Source organism: Carcharodon carcharias, chromosome 12, assembly GCF_017639515.1.
Source record: "Carcharodon carcharias isolate sCarCar2 chromosome 12, sCarCar2.pri, whole genome shotgun sequence".
Lineage (NCBI taxonomy): Eukaryota > Metazoa > Chordata > Chondrichthyes > Lamniformes > Lamnidae > Carcharodon > Carcharodon carcharias.
In genome coordinates this window covers 44,420,433-44,434,938 of record NC_054478.1, presented here as the reverse complement: position 1 = coordinate 44,434,938, position 14,506 = coordinate 44,420,433, and the positions used below count along the sequence as shown (strand labels likewise).

Here is a 14,506-nt window from a genome sequence, read left to right as displayed (position 1 = left end):
TTTGTTTAAGGATGTGCCAACACAGAAGGCTATATTTTCCAGACTGCCTGATTCCATGTTTCATCCTGGACAAAAGGGAAGATCAAATCTCAGTTGGTGACAGATGGAAGTGAATGGCCCCTATCTCCGTCCCATTGTATCATGATATATTTCCCAATCAAATCAAGACTGGATGGACCGCAGAGGTGTTAACCCGCAATACAGGATGTGTAAGCAACATAAATACCACCTCTTAATTTGGAAAAGGTCTTGGAACTTGTGGAAAGTTACATGATTTTAAAGATCAGCCAAGAGCTGTTTAATGGGCGGTTCGACCAAACCCATTGTCATGAAAATATGATAATATTCATAGTATTTTTTCTGGTTTATTGTAAAGTAGGTTTATGGGCATAAGTAGTAGGATCTGGCTGTGTGTGATGTAATTGCATTTGAAGTCAAGTAGATTGCAGGCTTTGACTTATCGTAGCAAAGTAGGCGCTTGGTGTGCTAATGAATAAACATGGGGGATAACATTCCCCCGTCGGGAGGGTTGTACAGGGTGGGGGGTGGCGGGGCAGGTGCAGACCCGATCGGCGCCCCCAATCAGGTGTGAGCGGGCTGATTAAGGCCCATCCAGCGTGACATGCGCCTGGCAGCGCTGAGCTCTCCCTGTGCGGGTGGGGGGGGGGGTTCCCTGAGTCCAGACATGCACGCGGAAGAGTGCAGAAATCACCCTGAGGCACCAGATTAATTTAAGTTTTAAAAATTTTAATAAAGAAAAGAAAAAAATTTATGGGACATGTCAATGAACATTAATGAAAAAATGTATTTAATTTATACTCTTCATGGAACCTCATCCACGGGGGGATGAGGTTCCATGAAAAATGCGAAGGCCGCCTGGGCTCTTTGCCAGCCCCCCCGCCAACCTTACGGGCGGCTCAGTTTATTACTTTAGTCAATATTCACATGGCCTACTTGGCCTTTGACAGTTCAGTGGGCAAGTAGCGGTGATGTCGGGATGCCCACCCAGCATCACCGCATGTCATTTTATGCCTCGGCCATGGATGCTGGTTTAGCATGTAAGGTGTGAAGAGAATTTGCAATTTTAGATAGATCAAAAGGATTTTAGGTTGTTTACAGGTAGCCAGATAAGCAAGGCTAAGGAATGTGTTTATTTTTCCCAAGGGTTACTGAAAATATAAAGTGACAACATGCAAGTTTTCACAATGTGAGGAAAGTACAGTTTCAAAGACATACAAAACAATAAAATTTACATATTAAAAGAGAGAAACATATATAAAGGAGAATGAGGATATGTGTCAGGAGAAGGCCATGTGAGATCTAATAGAAGTGTGTGAAATAGCCTTAAAGAAGCCTCCAATATTTGTGCATAAGCCTGCTGTCCACCAAAACTGAAGCTGGAGGAAAAAGCCATTTGGAATTCCACTGTCCAGGGTATCATGTTAATTGGCGGGATCAGTCTGAAACCTAAAATCAATTTTTTGACCGATGCCTTAAGGGGGTGTAACTGGGGGAAGAATTTTCTAGTTGGCAAGTGGGCGTGGAGCCTGCTCGCCAATGCATAAAATGACGTGCAGTGATGTCGAGCGAGCATCCTGACATCACCGGGCGTCATTTAGATTTTCAGTTCGGTGGGCGTACAGCTGAGTCAGCAGCGTGCCTGCCAAACTGTCAAAGGCCTATTAAGGCCTGTTAAAAACAAATTAAAAGTTAAATGAGCTGCCCGTCCAACCTTAAGGTTGACGTGGGCAAGCCAATTAAGGCCCGCCCAGTGTGACATCCACCAGGAAGTATTATGCGCTCCCTGTGCGGGCGGGGTGGGGGGGGGGGTGGTGGTGGCGGGAATCCCTCAGCCGAGAATATACTCTTTCACGCATGCGCGCGTAAGAGTGCATTCATCTCCCTAAGGCTAAATGCTGCCTCAGAGAGATCGGCGCCAACTTTAAAAATGGTGCTGGTGCAAAAACAAAATTTCATTGACATGTCCCTTCCTGTGTCACTGTCACATGGGTTGGAACATGTCCATCACTATAAAGCATACATTTAATAAAAATTAAAAAAAAAACCCTCATGAAACCTCATCCCACCCCTGGATGAGGTTTCGTGCTTTTTCTGAAGCCCGCCTGGGTTTCCGGCCTGCCCGCCAAACTTAAGGTTGGACGGGCAGGTCCATTAATTACTTGAATTAGTTTTTAAATAGCCTCAATAGGTTAATTCGGCTGCGCCCCCCCCCCCCCACCGACCTGAAAATTGAAATGACTCGGGGTGACGTCGGGAGTTCCGCCCAACATCATCCCGCATCATTTTACATGTCGGCCAGCGAGCCCTGACCCCACCCCCCCAACCCTAAAGATCCTGGCCATGAAGTGCTTTAAAATTCAATAAAAATTATTTTAAAAATTCATTGACCTGTCCCAGCTCATGTGACACTGTCACATGAGGGGGCATGTTTTAAAAGTGTTTTTTTTTCCTTTATTTAAATTTTAAAACCTTAAACTGATCTGTGCCTCAGGGAGATTTCTGCGCTCTTTTGCGCATGTGCGCGAAAGAGCACTGGCCCCGACTCAGGATATTCTCCCCCCCCTCCACTCCTCGCCCGCACAGGGAGAGCTCAGCACTTCAGGGCATGCGTCACGCTGAGTGGGGCCTTAATTGGCCCATCCATGTAAAATAGCGGCGCAGACCCGATCGGGGGTGCCGATCGAGATCGTGATTGCTCCTGCCCACCCCTCCCGACAGGGGAAAATTCAGCCCTGGGAGTCAGGTTAGTTAGGGATTTTGGGAGTTATTATAGTAGTAATTTGTAGTTCTATGTATTTTCTTGAAATCTTCTCTTTTTTAATAAATACTTTAATTTAGTTTTTTTTTAAAAAAACCTCGAAACGTCTTAGTGGACTTATTACTTCTGAATTCAGTGTACGCATCTTGAAATAAATACAAACTGCAAAACCATTGTGATAGCACAATCAAGTTTCCCTCGTGGATTTGATCTGCCTGGCACACATCATCTGCCACGTCAGAACAGCCATCAAACCATCAGTTCAGTCAGCACTTCAGTGAACCAGACTCAGAAACAAGCTGTGAGTTATCAGGCAGCCGATGTACATAACCTGTTCCAGTTAAAGGTCACCTGAGCACCAATCTTCTAGAAATTCAAACACAATAAACCTCACAACCTACTATGAACACTTTGCTTTACAAGACCCTCCCTTCAATTATAAAGCATCAAAATTGTCCAAGAAACTACAGGCCTGCTTTACAGGAGACAGGAGACCTTAAACCAGAGACTGAGATAACTGTAATCTGTAAAAGTGCAAGACCTTATCTGTATCTAGTCTGTATCTGTGAGTGTCTGTGTGTGAATGAGTGTCTGATGTTGCATTTAATTCAGGATGTGTGAGAATAAATCACCCTCTATTTTAACTCAGAAAAGCTTGCTGCTGAATGTTTAATTGGGATACGCACTTAAACTGGGTAAGAAAAGACACACCGTTACAGACTGATCATGGGAAGTAAGAAGTTGCATAAATTCTGTCCATGACACGATAAATACAAATTATCTGACCGATATTACATCATCATTTGGTGGAGCTTGCTGTTTGCAGATTGACTGCTGTGTTTCCAACATTGCAACAGTGACTACACAACAAAAAGTACTTAATTTGTTGTAAAGCGCTTTGTGATGTTCTGAGATCATGAAAGATCTCTATGAAAGAAAGTCTTTCTTTTTCTTTTACCATTTCCCAGACTGGTTACCCTGTCCCCTTTCTGAACATTATTACCAATTAACTGGTGTAGAAATAGGAACAATTTTGTTTGTCAAGCCCTGGTTTGAAACTGTCCAAACCCATTTCATGCACTGGGCTATGTGAAAGTTTGCTTTTTGCCTTTAGATATCCACATGCTGACATTCTGCATTCCTTTTACAAGCACAGCAAAGTCTCTTTGAACATTAAGGCTTACACGTTTCACACCTTTTAAAAACTATTCTGTTTTTCTATTCATACGACCAAATTGAATAACTTCACACTTCCCTACATTATACTCCACCTGCCATTTTGTTGCCCACTCCCTTAACCTGTCCACTTCTCTTTGCAGCCTCCTTCTGTCCTCCCCACAGCTAACTTTTTTCACCTAGCTTGGTATCATCAGCAAACTTTGATACATTACTCTCTGTCTCTTCATCTAAGTGATCCTTAGATGATTCTTGAGGCACTCCACTATTCTCTGCCTGTCAACTTGAAAAAGCCCCATTTATGCCCCCTCTCTACTTTATATCAATCCTCAATCCATGCTAATATATTACCCCCAACTCCATGAGCCCTTGTTCTTGCCTAGTAACCTTTTTTGCAGCACCTTACTGAATGCCTTTTGGAATTCTAGGTATATTATATCTATCAGTTCCCTTTTATCTAACCTATTAGTTTCATATTCAAAAAAACTCTAAAAAAATCTCAAACAGGATTTCCCTCTTGTACAACAATGTTGATTTGTTCTAACCATACAATGGGCAGAATATTGCGATCATCAGGCAGCCACGTGCCTGACCAGAGCGTAAAATGATGCATCCCAACATCATCGCGCACTCGCACAAAGTTTCAGTCAGCAGGCGTTCGTTAGAGTCGGCAGCGTACCCACCGACAATTAACAGGCCTATTAAGGACATTAACGTAATAGGTAAACAAAATTTTTCGCTGCCTTTGGATTTTTTAGGAAACCTCATCAACGGGGGGAGGGGGGGTGGTGGGGTGGGGATGAGTTTTCCAATAACAAATAAAAATTAAATAACAATTTTAAAATTTCATTCATAACACGTCCCTGCTCATTCGGGGCTATGTTTTTAACATTGCTTAAGTTTTTAATTTTCGGTTAAAAATCTTCGGTTTTAGTTTATTTAATTTAATACAATTAATGCACCAGCGCGCATGTGCAAACTTCAGTGCTCGTCCCGCCTCCACACCCAGGAGTGCTGCAGCGTGCGTTTCACGCTGACTGACAGTTAATTGGTCAGTCAGCATGAAATCGTGGTGGGAGCCCGAGTCCGCCAGACCACCGGAAAATCCTGGCCTATGCTTTTCTCAGTGCATTGTTAAGACTTCTTTAATAATACATTCCAGCATTTTCCCAACAACTGATGTTAGGCTAACTGGCCTGTAGTTCACTGTTTTCACTCTCCCTCCTTTCTTGAAAAATGGTGTAACATTTGCCAACTTGATTGGACCTTCCAATCTGATGGGGCAGTTCCTGAAACGAACCATCCAAGATATCTGCGCTGCTCCAATTCTAGCCTCTTGAGCATCCCTGATTTTATTCACTCTACCACTGGTGCCATGAGCTTAAGCCCTGGAATTTCCTCCCTAAAATTCCCTGCCTCTCATTCCCTCTTCCCTCCTTTCAGCCATTCTTCAAAAACTATCTCTTTGACCGTACTTTTGGTCATCGACCCTAATATCTCCATATTGTGGCTCAAGGTCAAATTTTGTTTGAAAGCACTCCTGTGAAGCACCTTGAGAATTTTTACTACTTCAAGGGCTCTATATTATTATTATTAATGTTGACACTAAGAAACATGTGCAAATGAATGGGAATATTGCATTATAAGCTTCGTTGTACCTGTGTTCGATATCTGTGGGTTCCATGATAAGATCATGAACCACATTTGTAGAATATTACCCAAATCTCCCAACAACCAGGCACAAAGAGCGATTATGAGCTGAGAATGAAAAATTCATATATTTACCACAGTTATTGTGCATTCACAGGTAAAATCCTACACTGAGAATCACACTGACTGAATAGAAGCTTTTACGATTGTTATAGCTGTTGGATTCCTTGTGAATGTCTGCTCCTCCACGTGATTGTATTTAGCAACATCTGAGACCATGGGGAAGGTGGCAATGTCTCAAAGTTATTGCAGTCTCTTCAACTATTTACCCACAGCTCTGTAGAAATGGATGAGCTTATGGGCCCTCTGGAACAATGCATCAGTCACATTTTCAATGCAGCTGGATATCGATTGTTCTTCGGATAATGCCTGCTAAATCTCCGCCAGATGATTGGATTGAGCCAGTGGGAGAAGAAAAATGAGGGCGGTTGTGAGTTTCACAACCACAGATGAACAGTTTTGGTCACAGAGGAAACTCTTAAGGCATTTGCTGCTATTTGACAGTTCAGTAATTGCATCCCTGAAAAGCTTGAGTTTTCTTAAACAGCGCTGCATGACAAAATTGCCTTATAAACATTCCTTTTTGGATATGGTCATATTTCCATCTGGAGTCATAGCTGAAATGAGCAATGCCCTTGCTGGATCAGTGTCCTTTTTATTTAGTTAACTTATGTTGTGGTTTTGCAACAATACAAAAAGCAGGCTCAAGGGGTTGAATGGCCTACTCCTGCTCCTTGTTATATTGAGAAACTTATATTGAGAAATCCAAGGGGCAATGTTACTCCTACCCACAGAACCTGGGCAGGCGAGCAGTGAGAACTTACCTGCCTTGGAGATTCTGGGAGCTGACAGTTCCTAATTTTAGTCTGTTCAATTTAGCAAGTGGCAAGGATCTGGCCAAGTCGGTGAGCTCCTTATTTTAAATAAGCAATGCCAGGGTCCAGATCACATAATTGGGATTAGATCCCTCAACAGAGTGTGAGAGTATTGGTGAGTTGAGGGAATTTTAAATCTCTTTCTGAAAATCTAATATTGTATAGATTTTAGATTTAACTGCAAGTGCTGCTTAAATTATACGTCTGTCTCATCTAAATAGGGAGATGGACGCTATCCATTGGCAGCAGCTGAAATAGTTAAAAGGGACTAGTTTGAACTGGTTTGTTCTGTACCTGGGCTCAGTCCCCTTTGTTCCAGAATTTATGAATTCAGACGTTTTCAGTACGACCAGCACTGAGGACGACTTTAATGGAGTGTGAGCGCTTGGTGAGCTGAGGAAAGTCAGTGAGGAGATGAGGCGGGTGCCCACTTTGTTTTTTTCTAAATTTTTTCACCCTGCAGGAATTGGTTCTTGCTTTACTACAAGGAAGTATCATTTTGGTAAGTACCTGGTAAGTGGATAAGTCTATTCTATTACTAAGTTTCAAAATAGTACAGGAATTTATGGTAAGGTTTGTAAAATGCATTAAAGAAAATAAATAATAAAATAATTAAGTAATTAATTAAAGCATATGAAGATGGTAGGACAGGCGATGTGTGATGTGGGAGCTCCTGGATGCCAGTGTGATCCAGGGCAAACACATTTGCAGTAATTATCTGCGCCTTGAGGAGCTTTGGCTCAGAGTCATTGAGCTGGAGGCTGAGCTGCAGAAACTATGACACATCAGGGAGGGGAGGGGAAGTTGCCAGGACACCTTGTACCAGGAGGGAGTCACATCTCTGAGAATAGGGTCTTCTGATTTGGAAGATGGCCAGGGAAAGGAGGCTATGACTGTGAGTGAGGCAGGCATGGGGACCCAGAGGCCAGGAGTGTCAGCCTCTGCAATTGTCCAACAGGTCTGAGATTCTCTCAGTTTGTTTGGATGGGAGTGGGGACTGCTGGCTGGATGAGCTGACTGACCATGGCACCGTGGTACAAGAAGCCATTCAAGTTGGGGGTTTATAAAGGATTGTAGTGGTAGTATTGGGACAGTATAGTGAGGGGGATTGCCACTGTTCTCCGTAGCACAGACAGCTGTGTTGCTTGCCCAGTGACAGGGTTCAGGAAATTCGCTCAGGGCTGAAGGAGAACTAACATTGGGAGGCAGACGATCCAGTTGCCATGCTCCATGTAGTTACCAGTGACAGAGGCAGGACAAGGAAGGATGTCCTGCGAAGGCAGTATGAAGAGCTAGGCACCAAATTAAGAAGCAGAATCTCAAAGATAATAATCTCTGGATGATTACCCAAGCCATGTACAAATTGTCATAAGGCAAATAAGATTAGAAAAATGAATGCGTGGCTCAAAGGCTGGTGTGGAAGAAGTAGATTCTGGTTTGAGAGGCACTGGCACCAGTACTGGGGAAAGTGGGGGCTATACCATTGGGACGGCCATACCTGAATTGTGCTGGGAGTGATATTCTAGTGAGCTGCATAACTAATGGAGTGGAAGTGGAGAAAGCTTTAAACTAAATAGTAGGGACAAGGGATCAAATTTGGGAATATGTGGTAAAGAAAAGGGTAGAGACAAGGCAAGGGAGAAAGGTACAAATATGGGAAATGATAATCAGAACATGACAGGAAGGGATAGAGAGTACAAATCTAAGAGTAAATCAGCAGATAAGGTCAGACATTACAAAAATAATAAAACGTCAGAATTAATGGCTCTGTATCTAAATGCATATAGCATTCAAAACAAAACATGAACTATAGGCATAAATAGAAATAAAGTACAATCTGATAGCCATTAAAGAGACATGGTTGTCAGATGACATAGATTGGGACCTGAATGTTGAAGGGTTTGTGACATTTAGGAAGGACAGGACGCTGGAAAAGGTGGAGGGGTGGCTCTGTTAATTAATGATGGTAATAGCACATTAAAGAGAGATGACCTAAGTTCAGGAAACCAGAATGTATATGCAGTTTGGCTTGAGATGAGAAACAATAAAGGCAAAAAGTCATTTGTGGGAATGGTATACAGGCCCCCTAATTGTAACTACATGGCAGGACAGAGTAGAAAGGAAGAGATAATGGGAGCTTGTCAGAAAGGTGCAGCAATAACCATGGGGGATTTTAATCTACAGATAGGCTGGAAAAATCAGATGGGCAGAGGTAGCCTAGATGAGGAGTTCACAGAATATTTTCAGGAGAGTTTCTTGGAACAGCACATTCTGCAGCCAACCAGAGAGTAGGCTATACTATACTTGGTACTGTGAAACAACATGGGATTAATTGATACCCTCATAGTGAAAGCATGCCTAGGGATCAGCAATCATAACATGATTGAATTTTGCATTCAGTTTGAGGGAGAGAAGAGTGTGTCCAGGACTAGTTATTTAAACTTAAATAAGGGCAAATATGAGGGCATGAAAGCAGGGCTACCTAGAGTGAACTGGCAAATGAGGTTAAGGGATATGTCCATAGAGATGCAGTGGCAGAATTTTAGAGGGATATTTCAGAATACACACAATAGATACATTCCAATGAGAAATAAAACTTCCAAGGGGAAAACCCAACATCCGTGATAACTAAAACAGTTAAAGACAGTATCAAACTTAAAGAAAAAGCATATAATTCCACAAAGATGGGTGGCGGATCAGAAGAAATTGAACAGGATATAAAGCGAACAGCAAAGAATGACCAAGATTAATTAGGAGGGAAAAAATAGAGTATGAGAGAAAGCTAGCTGGAAAAAGAAAGATAGATAGTTTGAGTTTCTATAGATACTTAAATAAGAAAAGAGTTAACAAAGTGAGCATTGGTCTTTTGAAAGTGAGTCTGGGAATTACTATTGGAAAGTAAGGAGTTGGCAGATGAATTGAACAGACATTTTACATTGGTTTTCACTATAGACGATATGAGTAACATCCCGGAAATAGCTGTAAATCAGAAAATGGGAGGGAGGGAAGAACACGGGAAAATTACAATCATCAGAGAAGTGGTATTGTGCAAATTGTTGGAGCTGTGGACTGACAAATCCCCGGCTCCTGCTGGACTTCATTCTAGAGTCTTGAAATAAGTGGCTAGTGAAATAGTTGATGAGTTAGTCTTAATTTGCCAAAATTCACTAGATTTTGGGGAACATTCAATTAAATTGGAAAATAGCAAATGTAACTCCCTTATTCAAAAAGGGAGGGAGAGAGAAAGCAGGGAACAATGGACCAGTTAGCTTAATATCTGTCATAGGGAAAATGTTAGAAGCTATTATTAAAGATATTACAGCTGGGCACTTAGAAATGTTTAAGGCAATCAGACACAGTCAACATGGTTTTGTGAAAGGGAAATCATTCTTAACCAATTTATTTGAGTTATTTGAAGGAGTCACATGTACTTTGGATAAAGGGGAACTGTTGGATGTATTGTACTTAGATTTCCAGAAGGCATTTGATAAGGTACCACATCAAAGGTCATTGCAGAAAATAAAAGCTTATGGTGTAGTGGGCAATATATTACCATGAATAGAAGATTGTTTAGCTAACAGGAAACAGGGTAGTCATAAATGGGTCTTTTTCTGGTTGGCGGCTATTACAATTTATATAAATGACTTGGATGAAGGCACAGATGGTATGGTTGCTAAATTTGCTGAGAACACAAAAATAGTTAGGAAACTAAGTTGTGAGGAGAACGTAAGGAGACTACAAACTGATGTAGGCACTTAAAGTGAGTGGGAGAAGATCTGGCAAGTCAAATATTATGTGGGCAAATGTGCAATTGTCCACTTTGGCACAAAGAATAAAAAAGAAGCATATTATTTAAATGGTGAGAGATTGCAGAGCTCTGAGATTCAGAGGGATCTGGGTAAACTAGTGCATGAATCACAAAAGGCTAGTATGCAGGTACAGCAAGTAATTAAGAAAGCTGATGGAATGTTATCATTTATTGCGAGGGGAATTGAATACAAAAGTAGGGAGGTTATGCTTCAATTGTACAGGGCACTGGTGAGATCACATCTGGAGTACTGTGTACAATATTGTCCTCCTTATTTAAAGAAAGGTGTAAATGCATTAGAAGCAGTTCAGAGAAGGTTTACTAGGCCAATACCAGAAATGAGTGGGTTGTCGTATGAGGAAAGGTTGGACAGGTTAGGCTTGTATGCACTGGAGTTTAGAAGAGTAAGAGGTGACTTGACTGAAACCTTGAAGATCCTGAGGGGTGTTGACAGGGTGTATGTGGAGAAGATGCTTCCTCTTATGGGAGAATCAAGAACTAAGGGCCACAGTTCAAAAATAAGGGCTTGCTCATTTAAATCAGAGATGAGGAGAAGTTTTTTTCTCTCAGAGGATAGTGAGTGTTTGGAACTCTCTTCCTCAAAAAGGCAGTGGAAGCTGGGTCTTTGAATATTTTTAAGGCAGAGTTGGACAGTTTCTTGATTAACAAGCGGGTGAAAGGTTATCGAGGATAGGTGGGAGGTTACAGTCAGATCAACCATGATTTTATTGAATGGTGAAGCAGGCTTGAAAGGCCGAGTGACCTACTCATGCTCCTAGTTTGTATGTCTTGGGGACAAACGCAGCATGACATGAGCAGCATGTCGCAGTAAGTCTCCTGCCAGGCCAGGTTCGTGGAAAGGAGACATGCGTTAGAAGATGCTTTTAAAATATATATACTTTTTGTTTATTTATACAGCCATGAGGAACAGAAATGCTTTTTCAGACCCCACATGACAAACTGGTGACTCAAACCCATCATCACCCCTCAAATACCCCTGCCCACTGCAAGATCCCTGTGCAATAGCTCTGGCAGCCTGATTCCCAAAACCAAGTCTGGTCTTACGTCAGGCTGAGATTCTGTTGTAATATAACATTTCATCCATCAATTTGCTATCATAAGCAATGTTGGGTGTTTTCATAAAACTGAAGTTGATAACAGGCCGCTCAGTATAGATGTTTAAATCACTTAAAAGCCAACAGGCAGCACTTGCAAAATGTCTTCTATGTAACATTCTGTTACCTGCAGTCATTAATCTACCGTTAATGTTATAGGTGCTGGTCAAAGTGATTTGTTTTGTTCTGCTTCATTAAAATTAACTTACTAAAGGTTTGCTGAATCCATACTAAAGCTGCTGCTTCAACCATGTGCAAAGATTATGTTCACTCCATGATAACATTCTGGCTTGTAGCCAGTTTCTTAGACTTAGAATATTTATGTAGATAAAATATTTTGCTGGATGAGATTGTAATTGTACTACATGCAAGGTAGTTTCATTGGTAGAAAACTGCATTAACAAACTAGAGGTGCCCATAGTATTGGCTTTCACCTTTCTGTGCTTGTTATAGGCTTGTGACTTGACCTCACATGCAAAATCATTTTAAATGATGATAGAAAAAGCTGAAATATATTGCATGTGTGTGGAAAATATAATAAACATTTTGATTGTACAGCAAAAGTCTTATGCCCAAAATATTAACTCCTAACATTTCTCTCACTTTCCAACAATGCAGTTTGTGATTTATACCCTACTTATGTAAGAAAACGAAACATTGATGCTCCAATCCGAATTTATACCATTGTACTGCAACTATCTGCATTCAATATTTATAGCAAGTATTTCATTTTCTTAAGATATGGTAGCGGTGACAATTTGTGGAGGGTGCTCCAGCCTTAGTCTTGGAGTTTGTTCACCCAAGGCTACTGCTCCTGACCACTGCAAAGTTCATGGAGATCAGTTGGGAGGACCATGAAAAGCAGGGTTTTTGCACCTGGGGTTACACCACCCCCATCCCACCCTGCCCCACACCACAAGCAGCAAGGTAGGGCAACATAAGTGACTAGCAGAAAGGAGAGGTGACAAGGTAATGGGCTTCCCCACACTCCAGGCAAAAGAATGAGGAAAAAATGATACATGTACATTTATGGCGATCAAGTCTCCTTTGGGATTCTGGGTTCTGATGCTAGCCCAGGCCCATCCCTGGCGGGTCCCTCCTGTCCCTGAAGAGAAGGCTGGTAGATCTCCACATCCTTAACATATTAGCCTCCAAAATTACACAGGGTTGTGTGTAGGCTGAGGATGAGTCCTGCCTCTCTGATGCATGTGCCCAAGAAAGGGGTGAACCCAAAGGTTTTACAATGGGGTTTTAACCATATCTAAATGCCTTGAAAGAAATAAATTCAGCAAATAGCTTGAAATCGAGACTAATCTTTTTCTAATACTTTCAGTTACTATAATTCCTAGGCCTGAATCTTCTGGTCACTGTGCGGGGGCTGGCTCCGCTTGCCGACACATTAAATGATGCGCAGTGATGTCGGGCATGTGTCCTGATGTCACTGCGTGTCTCTCCGATCTTCAGTTTGGCAGGCGCGCACCGGAGTTGGCTGCGCACCCACTGAACTGTCAAAGGCCAGTTAAGGCCATTAATTAACTAATTAAACTGATTCTCAGGGCTGCCCATCCAACCTTAAGGTAGGCCGGGCAGGTGAAGAGCCCAGGTGGCCTTCACATTTTTCATGAAATCTCATCCACGAGCGGGATGAGAATTCATGAAGTGTTTATTAATTAAATAAAATGTGTTCTGAAAATTCATAAACATGTCCCAGTTCATGTGACCATGTCTCATGAGGGGATATGTCTGATTAATTTTATTTTTTGTGATGGTTTATTAATAAACTAATCTCCCTAGCAGCTTCCTGCCTGAGGGAGATTTTGGCGCTCTTTCACACGCATGCGTGAAAGAGCATAGGCCCTGACTCTCCCTCCTCCCCCCACCCGCACAGCTAGCACTAAGTGCTTCCAGGTGAGCGTCACGCTGGGTGGGTCTTAATTGGCCCGCCTGGGCAAAATGGCGGCACGCAGCTGATCGTGTGCAGCAATCGGCTATGCGCCCGCCTGGGCCCAATCTGCCTGCCTGCCAGGGAGAAAATTCTCCCCCTCCTTAATGGAACAAATCATGCTGTGGAACAGCATGTAAACCACAAAAGGATCTTACTTTTATAACTCTGTTAGATCAGTCATTCTAGAAATAATGGTTTAGGTACTCAATAATATTTCCAGAGCTCTTAACCAAAATTATTTGAAGTTGAATTGTGACACAAGAGAAGGAGTGTACAATGTGTAAAATAATAAACTTAATGGAAGTTTGCAGAGCAATATATCTTGCCTCACATCAAGTTTAACCTCTGAACTATTGAGGCAATTAAGTAACGTGAAAAAGCTGATCCAAATAATATTTCAGCCCAGCCATGCTAAATCTTTTAGAGTGTGGCTCAATTTATCAAAATAATGAAATGGGTTATTTCAGATACCAATGTATGCTATTGACATTAAATTGTCTAAAAGTTTTGAAAGTTTGAGAAAATTATTTTCTCTTATTGGCAATAGACAGATGCATAGCATTTTTAAGAAGGGAATTTCTAAACCCTTGTTTTTATTTATTTGAAAATGCAAAATTATGCTCTAGACCATATTGTTGGAGACGTGGGACAGAATCTTCTGCCTGTTGGGTGGAATGGTTGGGAGCAGGCGCAGGAGGGTGCGGAGCCGACCGCCGCTCTCGATCGGCTGCGCGCTGCCATCTTACGTGGGCGGGCCAATTAAGGCCTGTCCAGTGTGACATGCACCCCCGCACACTGAAGAGAAAATTCTGCCCCATGCTTTTTAAACACTATTTTACAGTAACATTAAGAAAAATCCAATAATGCCAAATTATGCAACATTGCTTAACCATAGCACATACAAAAATTGTATGGTAACAATATGGAGCAAATGAGAATTCAGGTCCAATATAAAAAAGGAAAACATGGGGCTGGACTTCATGGGAGTGGGGTGTGGGGGGGGGGGGGTGGTGGGGGAGCGGTGGTTTGTGGTGTGTGGGGGCATATTGCTCACACCCCATGTTGCAAGAATCAGCTGGACGAATCCAAGGAAAGTCC

The 14,506-nt window shown here is 42.1% G+C and overlaps 1 protein-coding gene across 1 annotated transcript in view; it reads right to left on the bottom strand.

Annotated features, from left to right (window-relative positions):
* The window catches only part of LOC121284946 (low-density lipoprotein receptor-related protein 1-like), a 1,922,347-nt gene that overhangs the window by 247,484 nt on the left and 1,660,357 nt on the right, over positions 1–14,506 (bottom strand). The window lies entirely within an intron of this gene.